Here is an 11,821-nt window from a genome sequence, read left to right on the forward strand (position 1 = left end):
AACAACACAAAAGTCTTGTTGTATAGCATATAATTTTTTATGTGCAACATTAAAATTTTTGAAGAACTACATATCTAAAATATTGACTCACCCAACTAACAAAATACATTCACAACAAAAATTTATACTTTGTGAAAAAATATATGTATTATAAGTAAAAATTTATATGTTATATCGATAAGTTTGTATTATATGTAAAATTTTGTGTGTCTTCAAAAATTTGTGTACCATGTCAATAAATTTTTGTGCTCTCTAACAAAAATTTGTGTGTTACAAAAACTGTAAAAAAGAAATAATAATGTGTATGCATATAATTTTTTCGCTGGACTTAATTGAATTTTGTTACAAAAATTTAATTAAATTTTGTTACAAAAAAATTTATACACATAATGATATCACTCATAATTAAATACTCGGTGGTTTTTTTAATTATTATTATTATCTAAGGTGATTTAGGGAGTAAGTTTACTAATGAGCTCATTTAATTCTAATTTTTTAAATTTATAAAGATGATATATACTTTGAGAAAATTTATTTATTGTAAACTGAAGAATTCAATACGTTAATATAGTATATTAGTATATTTTAAAAAAAATAATTAAGAATCAAAATATTATCCTCTTAATTATTCTCCTAAATTTCTAAATAAATAGTTTTAGATTTTTTTATTTTTTACAAAATAAAATATTTATTTAAATTTTACTCATTTAAGAATAAGAGAACGAATATCAGTCATTAATTAGAACTCCTAAATATTACTTTTTTTTTTCCAAGAGAATAATACATAAAAAGTTTTAAAAAGTGTGCATTTACAAAATTTTTGATGCATTAGGAATATAATTGAATTCTCAATTATAAAACTTTAAGAGTGACACTTTTTTTTTGGCTCACATATTATTATATTGGCTAGAACTTTATTCATATTTTCCAAACTTTTTAGAACATTCACAGTAGTGGCTTATAAAGAGAATAATGACATTTTAAACAGGAAAATTAGCCACATTATTAATAGACAGAATGTAGAAAAACGGTCGGTATTCAATTGCTGCAACTTGCAAGGAACTGATTCTGTCTTTCCTTCAAAAAAGCTTATTATTATGACTTTTTTTAATTAAAAAAAAAAGAAAACCAAAATGCTAAAAGCTTATTAATATGATAGATATTACTATAAAAATTTTTAATTGTCTTTATGTAAGGATATTTTGTTTTTTAATCATTAAATAATAAATTGTAGAATTTAATTTTGATATATTATAAAAATATTATCTTTTCTAAAATGTAACTAAATAAACAAAACACACTTTAACCCATTTTATCAAAAATTTAACTTTTAATACAATAATAATCCATATTTGAAGAAAGGTCTTCTTTTTAAACTCGTTTTGGCAAAAATTAACCTTTTTTTTTAGTGATCAAAATGATAATTTATTTTAATTGTGTACACGGACCAGAGTTTAGATCTAGACTTAATTAATTTGAGTATTTTATAAAGTCCATTTTAAAAATTTAAATTTGACCTTAAATTAATCCGAAATAAATAATGTTAAACCTGATTGATTTGATACATAATTAGAATATGTAACTTAAAAATTTTATATAACAAATTAATAATAAAATTTTATTTGTAAGATTGAATTTAATAAATATTATATAATATTTATACTAAAATAAATTATTTTAAACAAAAAATACCAAACATTATAAAAGTATTAACTGAAATATAAAAATATAATATTTTATTATTAATTTTAACATAAAATATATATTTTAATTGTAAAATATAACTTCAGTTTAGATTGAATTTATACTAAATATGACTTGAATCCGTAACAAAAATAATATTGAGTGAAAATGACAAAACACTAAAAATATGGTTTAGATCTAATTCACTCTATGTAAATTGAGTCCAACGAGTCTTATTTATTTTGATTATATTTTTTTGTTTAATTTAAAAAATGTTTATAATTTTAACCTTTGGAAGTCAACCATGACTATAAAGTATAAGCATAAGGATTTCAAACAATTTTTGTGTAATATATATACTGTTTACTTGTGATTGTATTTTATGTTTGCCAGGCTTTGTATGTATAGCATATAGAGTTATATATATTATTCTTTTATCTTTAAGTCTTGTAAGTTGTATCTATATATAGAATTTGTTTATGAAGGATTAATTGTTCTATTTCATATAAATCTTAAGGAAGTTTTTTTAGTAAAGAGTATAATTAGATAAAGGGTAAAAATATTTATTAAATTTATAAAGAATATGTTATTATATGTGATAAATTTTTTTCATAATATAAACTTTTTTTTACTAAAAGAAATTATTTTTATTTTTTTTATCATAGTATATTATCCAAACTTTAAATGTCAACCATTTGTTCAATCATTATTGAAAAAATATATGAATAGAAATGGCGGATGTCATTTAGGAATTATAGAAAGGAAAGGTCTAGAGAGCTAGCAATTTTATTAAATTCTGTAGGGGTGTTTATGGATCGAATCGTATCCACAGATCTGCAATAAATATCCGTATCTGATCCGAAAATTACGGATACGATCCGATTCGCAAATTGATTGGATCGGATCGCGAATATTTGCTTTATATCCGCAGATCCGTACAATAATAATTAAAAAATAAATAAATATATATGTTTGGTATTATATTTATTTATTTGTATGTTTTAGTTAGTAATTATTATTCATATATTGTATTATTTTGTTTTTGTTATTTAGAGAGAGTTTGATTAAAAATATTTTAGGAATAAATAAGTTTAAAAATATGATTACAAAGAAAAAGTTTAATTATGTGGATATATCCGATATCCGACCCATTCCGATCCGCACATTTGCGGATCGGATCAGATCCTACACTAAAAAGTGCGGATATCATATCCGATCCGCAGACACCCCTAAAATTCTGGTCAGTATGTAATCAGTAATAGAAAAATGAATAATCCTACGCTCTCAGATAAAATAAAATCTCACACCATTAAAAATATTATTTATAATTATTTAATAACTATAAATCACAAAAATTACGGACCCTAACATTTCTCTTATAGAAAATTCCTCAATCTTTTATAGAATATTTGAAAGAGATTATTATTATATAATATGGTACATATATCATCACTAACAAGTCTATAAATAAGTAATGGTATTTGAACCATAACACACACCAATATATATATATATATATATATATATATATATATATATATATATATATATATATATATATATATATATATATATATATATATATATATAATAAAAAAATAAAATTTAATTATGAGTACAAATTTCAACTAACTATTGTCTCTATACATGACACGTATTAGAGATAGACATGGAATGCCGATTTTGTGTTGCAGTTGATGATGTTGAAAAATGAAAGATAATAAATGATGACCATCAAGCAAGCATCAACTATGTCTAGAGAGAAAGTATTGGAGAATAACAATTTTTGGGGATAACCTAAATAATAAATTAAAAAAAAAGTTAATTTTAATTTTAAAAATTAAATTTAAATTAATTAAATAAAATTTTTTATTTTAAATAGTTAATAAATTTAAAATATAATTCATTATTCACGTTGTTTATATTTTTTATGGTTCATTTAGCGAGATTGATGTCTAAAAATATGTTTATTATTTCAAATGTACAAAATTAAAAACACTTTTCATTTGAACCAATAATATTATATATAAAAGGGAAAAAAACTTTAATGTAAAATTATATACACCGACTTCTGATTATTTTTATATTGAGGAAAAAGGACAAGATCAACCTAATTTTTGGGTAGAAAATTCGGTATTCCGAATTATATAATGTTGTGGTCAAACTCAAAAGGTGGAGCAATATATAACATGTGTTACACATATAATACTAATTAATAATTAATTTGAGAGTCAAATATAATGTTGTGTGCAACATGTGATTAAGCACATAAATTCCAGGTTCTGGAAAGTGGAAACTCCTACATCATCACTCCATGTCCAACCATAATAGACAACTATAATATTCTTTTAATATCTTGTATGTATTATTAATTTATTATAAATGTTATTATAATAAAAATAGTTTTATAATATGAAGATGCATAGTATAGATTTCAAAAATAGATGCATATATAGAACATATTTATTCACACATAACAATGTCATCCGATCCTTCTAACAAAATTTAACGATATATTATAATGATTGATAAGTTCTCTTTATTTAAATTGAGTATTAATATTAGAGATATAATTATTTATATAATTTTTTATTAGTTTAAATTTTTAATAAAAGTAGTATTATATATATATTATTATAATTTTTATAATTTAAAAATTTGAAATTTGATTATTATTGATCCACAAAAAAAAAAATATTAGCATAATACCAATAAAAAAATTTATATAAAAATTTTACTGAAATTTAAAAAGAATTCTTACTCCATCGATCAATTTAAACTACTTTTGAATGAAATGGATAACAATCAAAATCATGTGTAGTTTCTAATCAAACCATTTCACACGCAACGAATCACAAAATGTTTACAACGTTATCCTTAATTTAGTTCTTCCATAGATACTCATTAAATAATTATTAGTGTTTATACATTATTGACTCACGATCATCACTAGCTAAGTAAATAAAATCAATTACTCCCTCTCTCTTTGAATATATATATAGTTTTGAAGATAAAATTCATCATGAAATTATTTTTAAAAAAAATTTACTTGAATAAAAAAATATATAAATAATTATATCGATTTCTAATAGTCTGACCTTTCTCATCGTATAAGAATTTTTTTTTAGATTTGTATAAATTTTTATATAAATTTTTTTATTAATATTATACTAAAATTTTTTTATTAATCAAATTTTAAAATCTTTAGCTTTAAGTTATAAAATTTTAACTTTATATTATAATTCTTTTAAATTTAAATTAAAAAATATATAAATAAATATATATCTAATAAGATTAGTAGTGAATAAGATGAATAAATAGTTGTAGTAGTAGACTAGTAGTAATAATATAGGTGGAAACTCAAGTGTAGTTAATTTCACGTGAAGTTGATAATTGAGAGCTATTAGATGGTTTAATTGATTAAACTAAATTTTTATCTAATAGTTCTCAACTATTAATTTTACGTGAAGTCCACTGGACTTGAATTTTTAACAATAACATATGTGATGGTTATGATGATGACTTCACTATGCATTATTATTTCGGCTGGGAAAGGACAAGAATTGATTAAAAAGAGTGATGGATTGAATGATGATGAAGCAAAAACACATGTAATAACAATAAAATAGAGTGGGAGAGATAAGACCAAACTACAATAATCGTAGAGAGAGAGAGAGAAAGATAGTATGAGTGTATATGATGTAGCGTGGAACTGTTGAAACAAGAATTGTCACATTGTTGAAAGCGAAAGAATTAGGAATTAGGTGCCATTAACGTTAACTCCCACTACTTTTTTTTTCTTAATTATTATTTACCCTTTTTTCCCAAACCTTCACATCCTTATCTTCATCATCACTAATTACATAGTATGGCAAATGTTTATCTATTGAGGTATTTATAAATTAATTAGCCAAGTATATATTTATAAATCTAACATTTAAACCTAATGAAAATAATATATTTAATAACTAGTAAAAGTTTTCTATTTTTGATGTCATTAATAAATACTGTTAAAACAGTTGTATTAATAAGAAGTCCGAGAAAATAAATAGAATAATGAATGGAGTAACTGGAGGAATGAAACAAAGAGGAAAGACAAGAGGGAAGAGGGGAACTTATGAGAAAAGACAAAAAGGTGGTTGTGGCAGCATACGTACCCAACATCTCTACCTACCAAATCGCTATAAATCGAAAATGAGTTCTTTCAATTTTTTTAATTAAAAAAATAAAATATGATATTTAACTTTTTAATATATTTTATATTTTTTATTTTATCTATAAAATTAATAATAAAAAATTATATTTTATTTTTAAAAAATAAAAAAATTTATTTTCTTATAAACTATGGTATTATTTACCGTTCTCTTCTCTTTCTTGTGGGTCCTACCTTCTACCAAATAGCTTTCTATCTTGTTAGTAGTCTTATTTTGTTAGTAGTTATTATTTAGTGTATGATTAAATCTGAAAACGAGAATTTGTATTAAATTAATTTTATAAATTTGATTTTGATAAAATAAGTTGGTGTTAATTTTATTTATATTTATTAATTTTATATTAAAATAAATTATAATAAAATGAATGTTATTTGAATTTTATTATTTAAATTTATGTTTAAATAAAAATTATTAGAAAAGACATAGAATTTATATCATTTAAAATTATATTGTTTTAGATTAACATTTTGTATTTATGTAATTTCTTTAACCAAGTTAATAAAATTGTTTTTGTTTTACGCACTCGTCATCTTTTAACGTAAAACTCCTTTCTCAACGTAAAGTTTCTCTTTTTCGATGTAAAGTTTCTCTTTGTTCTTTTTCCTCAACATAGAACTTCTCTTTTTTAACGTAAAACTTTTTGTAATTTTTCTCTATTCTGATTTTTCTGATTTTTTTCCGTTTTTAGACTTCGATTTGTATTGCATTTATATTTTTTTGTTTTCTTCTTCGTTTTTAGTTTTTAGATTTTAGATTTCTTCTTCGTTTTCATATTTCAATAGCGTATCAAAAGAATAAATAATTCAATTTAAATCAGTTGAATGAGAGCGATTTGGATTTTTTTTTTGAATCGAAATCAAGTGGACGAGGTTTGGATTATTCAATTTTGAGTTGAATGGAATGAAATGCAATTGCTAAATCCAGTTGTTTATGAACACTATTTTTTGTTCATTTGGTATTATACGACGATTTTTTTAATAATATTTTCGGTTCATTCGAGATGCAGGTGTTTCTGAATTCGAATTTATATAATGGACAATTTTCGGTTCATTTGGTATTATATAATGGTTTTGTTTTGATAATATTTTCGGTTCCAAAATTATTTAATGATGTCACCACAGAGAATCAGAATCAATAAAGATATTAGCAAAATATTGGTGTTATTAGTGATGACGATAACAAAAGAAAAAGATAACGAAAAAAGAAAAAAAGAAGAAGAAGACACCGCATCAAAGAGAAATGAGAAGGAGGAAGAGGAGGAGGAGAAGGAGGGAAGAAGAAGAACTTGCGGTGCGTGAATCTGAAAGAAAAAGAAAAAGAAAAAGCGGCAATAAGAGCATGAAGAGTAACGGTAGTTGTTCGGGAGATTTTGAGCGCATGTACTATGAAAACAGTTTTTATTGGTGTTGGACCTGTTTAGATGTGCAGCAGATTTGATTATTTTAATACTACTTAATTATTTTTTTTAAAACAACTTACATTTATATGTAGAAATTTAGTATTCTCTTAGTCATAATTTTTTAATACTCTTCTTTAGCACTTTTTTTATATATTTAATTAATTTTTTTTACTAAAATCAATAATTTATACTACAAAAAATAACAATAGTAAATAAAATATATACTAATTTAAGAATGCATAGTAAAAATTATATAAAATTATATAAACAATAAATACAAAATTTCTATTAAAAATACAATAATATACATCAATAAATATAAAAAAATCTAAACAAAAATATCTATATTATGAAAAAAAATAAAAAATTGATAAAAAATAAAATTTAACAAAGACAATTAACAATGATATTAAAAAATTATTTATTTCTAAGGCATAGCCATAAAAAAATTCAAGAATTCTAATGATTGTTTATTAGTATCTTTTATTATAAATGAGATTAAATGATAAAGCTAAAAAAAATTTAATTAATTTTTTAATTTAATAATTGAAGCAAAAGTTAGAATTTGTTATTTTTGGTGAATGGGAGTTAAAATCCAAAATTCTTTTTGTATTTAGAGAAAAAAAATTTTCAAACAAAAAATTTTTGCGTTCAAGAAAATTAAACGTGCTTCTTGTGTTTCTAATGTTAAACCAAACACTCCTTATTTGTTACTACTATCAGCTCAAACGATTAATATCCTCTGAAGTAAAAAAGTTGACAAAGTGATAAAATGCAAAATTAATTATTCTTAAATTAAAATAGTGTGATATATATTTTATAGAAGTTATAAAATTAATGATAATTAATCATTCATTATACTATTTTATCAACTTTTTCATTTAAAAAATTTTAAATTCTAACCAAAACTGTTCTCTCTCAAAAAATTAACAACAAATTTAATGAAAAATCTTCATCAATTGCATGAATTTTTTAAAAATAATTAACAATAAATCAATAATTAGCAATAATCATCATTTAGTATTAATTAAAAAATAGAATCTCTTATTCAAAATTCACATTTTTTATTATTTTTAAATAATCTAAATAAATTTAAAAATAGAATCCAGAGAGAGATAGAGAGAGGGGATGGACATGATACTATATTACAAAAGTAATAGACCCAAGATAAATACCACTGAAACAGAGAGAAAAACCCCAACTCATATTACTATATAATGTAGCATGTTATCTATTGTACATTACCGTTATTATACAAAGTTTTTTTAAGATGGATTGGACGAGTTCTAATTTGAAGTATCAATACACATTTATTTACACAATACTAAAAGGCTTATATTCAATGTTTAGAATATTTGTCAAAGTTTGAACTCAAATGCAGTATATTAAGAGACATATAATTTTATAATGATTTATATATAGCTAAACTAAAAGATATTTAGAAGGGTTAAGTACGATTTTGGTATCTAAAATAGAGATTAAAAATTTATTTTGTCTTCGACTTTTCTTTTCGCTACAAAATGATTCCAAAAATTTAACTTAATTTTAAAATCGTTCTTTTAATTAAATTTTTTATTTTTATTCCAAAAATACTCTTAACTAAAAAAAATTAAATAAAAAATAAAAAAAAAAGAAAAAAACACGGATTAAGAGAAAGGAGAAGGAAGAAAAAAACACGGATTAAGAGAAAGGAGAAGGGTATCAGCTGAAGGGGAGTGGAGTTTTGGTTCAGGGAGAAGAGGGGGAAAGGAAGAGAAGGGGAAGGGCCACTGCCGCTGCTCCTTGTCGCCACCGCTTTTATTCTTTGTCGTTTAGTTCTTGCCGCTGGATCTCACCATGAGGGTGGACGTCGCGCGCCACAAGCGGTTTCTGCTCCTTCTCCCCACCTTTGCTGACGTCATCACCTCGCTGTCACAACTCGTCTCGTCATTTGTTTTGGTAATTATATTTATGAATTTTTTGTTCTTGTAATTGAAGATGAATTTGAGGATTTCTGATTATTATAATTGCATCTAAGTTTTGTTAATGAAAGAGGAAGATGCAGATGGTGATGGTGATGGAGTGGTAGTGGGTGGGAGCGGGGTGGTGGTGGATTTTGAGTTCTGATGTTTTTTTTTATGATTCTATTATTTATTGTTGTTGTTGTTTTTTTCATATTTCTTCTTACAATTTCATTATCTATTGTTCTTCTAATGATGATGATGATGATGGTGATGGTGGTGGATTCTGGTTCAGGAAGAGCTTCTATTTTGCTTCTTGGTTGATTTTGGAGAAGAGCGGAAGATGGTATTTTTGTTGAAAAGACAATTTTAAAATTAAGTTAAAGTTTTGAGACTATTTTGTAGTAAAAAAAAAAGACAAAAAATAAAATAAAATAAATTTTCAACCTCTACATTGAAAGACAAAATCGTGCTTAACCCTTTTAAAACGAAGGAGAAAGAGTGGGCTGCCATACAGAAACAGAAACCTTGGGGTCCAACACTCAATGCTATGCCTTAACACAGCCTTTCAAGCAAAGAGAAGAAATTATAGGATTACTAAATATGTGTTGTAATATTATTTAACGTGTCATATTAATAAATTTTAATGCAATTAACAAATACAAATAACAGAATAATTAAAATAACTAACTTAAAATTTTTAAAGAACGAATTTAATTAAAAAAATTAAAAACTAAAATAACAAATAAGATAAAATACAACTATACCAGATAAAATAACACTTTTTTTTTACTAGTATATATCATCTTGTTATATATTTGTTTTCAACAATATATATTTACATTAAAATCTGTTATCAAATTAATTATTAATATAAAATACATATTAAAATAAAATTCATATTAAAAATATATAAAATAAAACATTTATATGTTCACAAAAGATTATATATATACACTAAAAAGCATGTGTATATTTATTCATATTAATTTACATATTTTTCTAATAATTAACCATTAAAATAAACTTGTCATAATGAAATAATCTAACCTCCAATAAACAAGTAATCAAATTATTTTATAGTAATGATCCGTTCCTTAGCTATAATTCGGCTCAATAAAATTATAAATTGAAATCCGGTTAAAATTAAATACACACGTACTATATTAGGAATACATGAAGAGTACATGTTTTACTCTCCTAACGAATTTATCTTATAAAATCAAATAACTACGTGCCAATCCAGATGAATACAGAAGTTTCTCCGTAAATCTCTCTAAAGAAGAGCACTAAAGAGTAGTTATCACCCAAATAACTCCATAATATTAGACTCATTAAGTAACCGCCTGTAGTACAATAATTCTATAAATATATCCATTCCTGACATGAAGGAGGTACGTTATTCATTCTGAATAACTCCTATTTATCTTATATTCTTGCTAACTTGAGCGTAGAAGTCTCTTTGCAGGTGCCCAACACCGTCCTTACAAGTTTATTTCTCTCCGTCCTAAGGAAAGCAAACAAAACAGGCTATACCTTGAAGAACTATTTTCACGCAGAAACAATTAATAAAATAAAAAAATTTATGAATCACCAAATATGCATTTCTATACGGTGTTAATTGATCGCTGATTTTTATATATATGTATAATATATAATATATAAATAAATATCGATGACTAATTTAGTTATTAATTTTTGTATTTATAATATTTTTAATATTTGGGAATGAGATAATAAATAGAGATAAATAATGACTTTATATTAAATTAAAAATGATATTGATATTATGATTAGTATTTCAATAAGTTAGTAATCATGACTAATAATGTCCACGGTTACAAACTAAAAATAAACCATATTCAAAGACAAATTATAACTCATCATATATAATAAATAGCAAACGAGTTATAACTTATTATAAATAATAGATCAAGTCGAGTTATAACGGATAAATGATATATCTTTTTCCCAATGAGTAATGATATATATTATTGTACTTCTCTTTTTTTGTTTTAGAAGTAGTTATTAATATAGTTATTTTTAAATTAAATTGTAAAAGAGTTTTAAATTATAAAATTAGCATATTGTATACAGATCAATAATTAATAATAACTTTAATTAAGGGTAAACCTAATAAAAAAAGCTTTTAAATTATTAAATTTCTGATAAAAATACAAAATTTTTAAATATATTATCAAGACTAAATAACGGCGGTTCTAAACTGTTGCTAAATCAACCAATACTATTTAAGAGATTTCGTTACTATTGTGCCGGTAGTTCAATAAAACTGCCACAAAATTAAATCTTCACGCTCCAACGGTAATGTATCTCGAAGCGCTGATAACTCGTTTTGCGCCACTAATTCTTATAAAAATTGTCGCTAAATTCCGTTTCTCTTGTAGTGAAAAAATTATTTTGTATCTTTAAATTTGGTGTTATACCAAGTAAATTTTCTTTTTGTCAATGGCAAAAAATATTTCTAAAAGATGATGAAAACATAATAATTGGATTTTGATATAATTTGTTCATGTACTTTAATTTAAATAATTATCTCAATATTCTTACAAAAATTAAGATAAAAT

The 11,821-nt window shown here is 23.3% G+C and overlaps 1 long non-coding RNA gene across 1 annotated transcript; it reads left to right on the forward strand.

The window, feature by feature from the left end:
- The first annotated feature begins 8,939 nt into the window (after positions 1 to 8,939).
- Positions 8,940 to 9,688, forward strand: LOC140174881 (uncharacterized). Its single transcript, XR_011864974.1, has 2 exons — positions 8,940 to 9,234; positions 9,532 to 9,688. It is a non-coding gene; the product is annotated as an uncharacterized lncRNA (long non-coding RNA).
- The last annotated feature ends 2,133 nt before the right edge of the window (positions 9,689 to 11,821 follow it).

This window comes from Arachis hypogaea, chromosome 8 (genome assembly GCF_003086295.3).
Source record: "Arachis hypogaea cultivar Tifrunner chromosome 8, arahy.Tifrunner.gnm2.J5K5, whole genome shotgun sequence".
In the NCBI taxonomy this organism is placed as follows: Eukaryota; Viridiplantae; Streptophyta; class Magnoliopsida; order Fabales; family Fabaceae; genus Arachis; species Arachis hypogaea.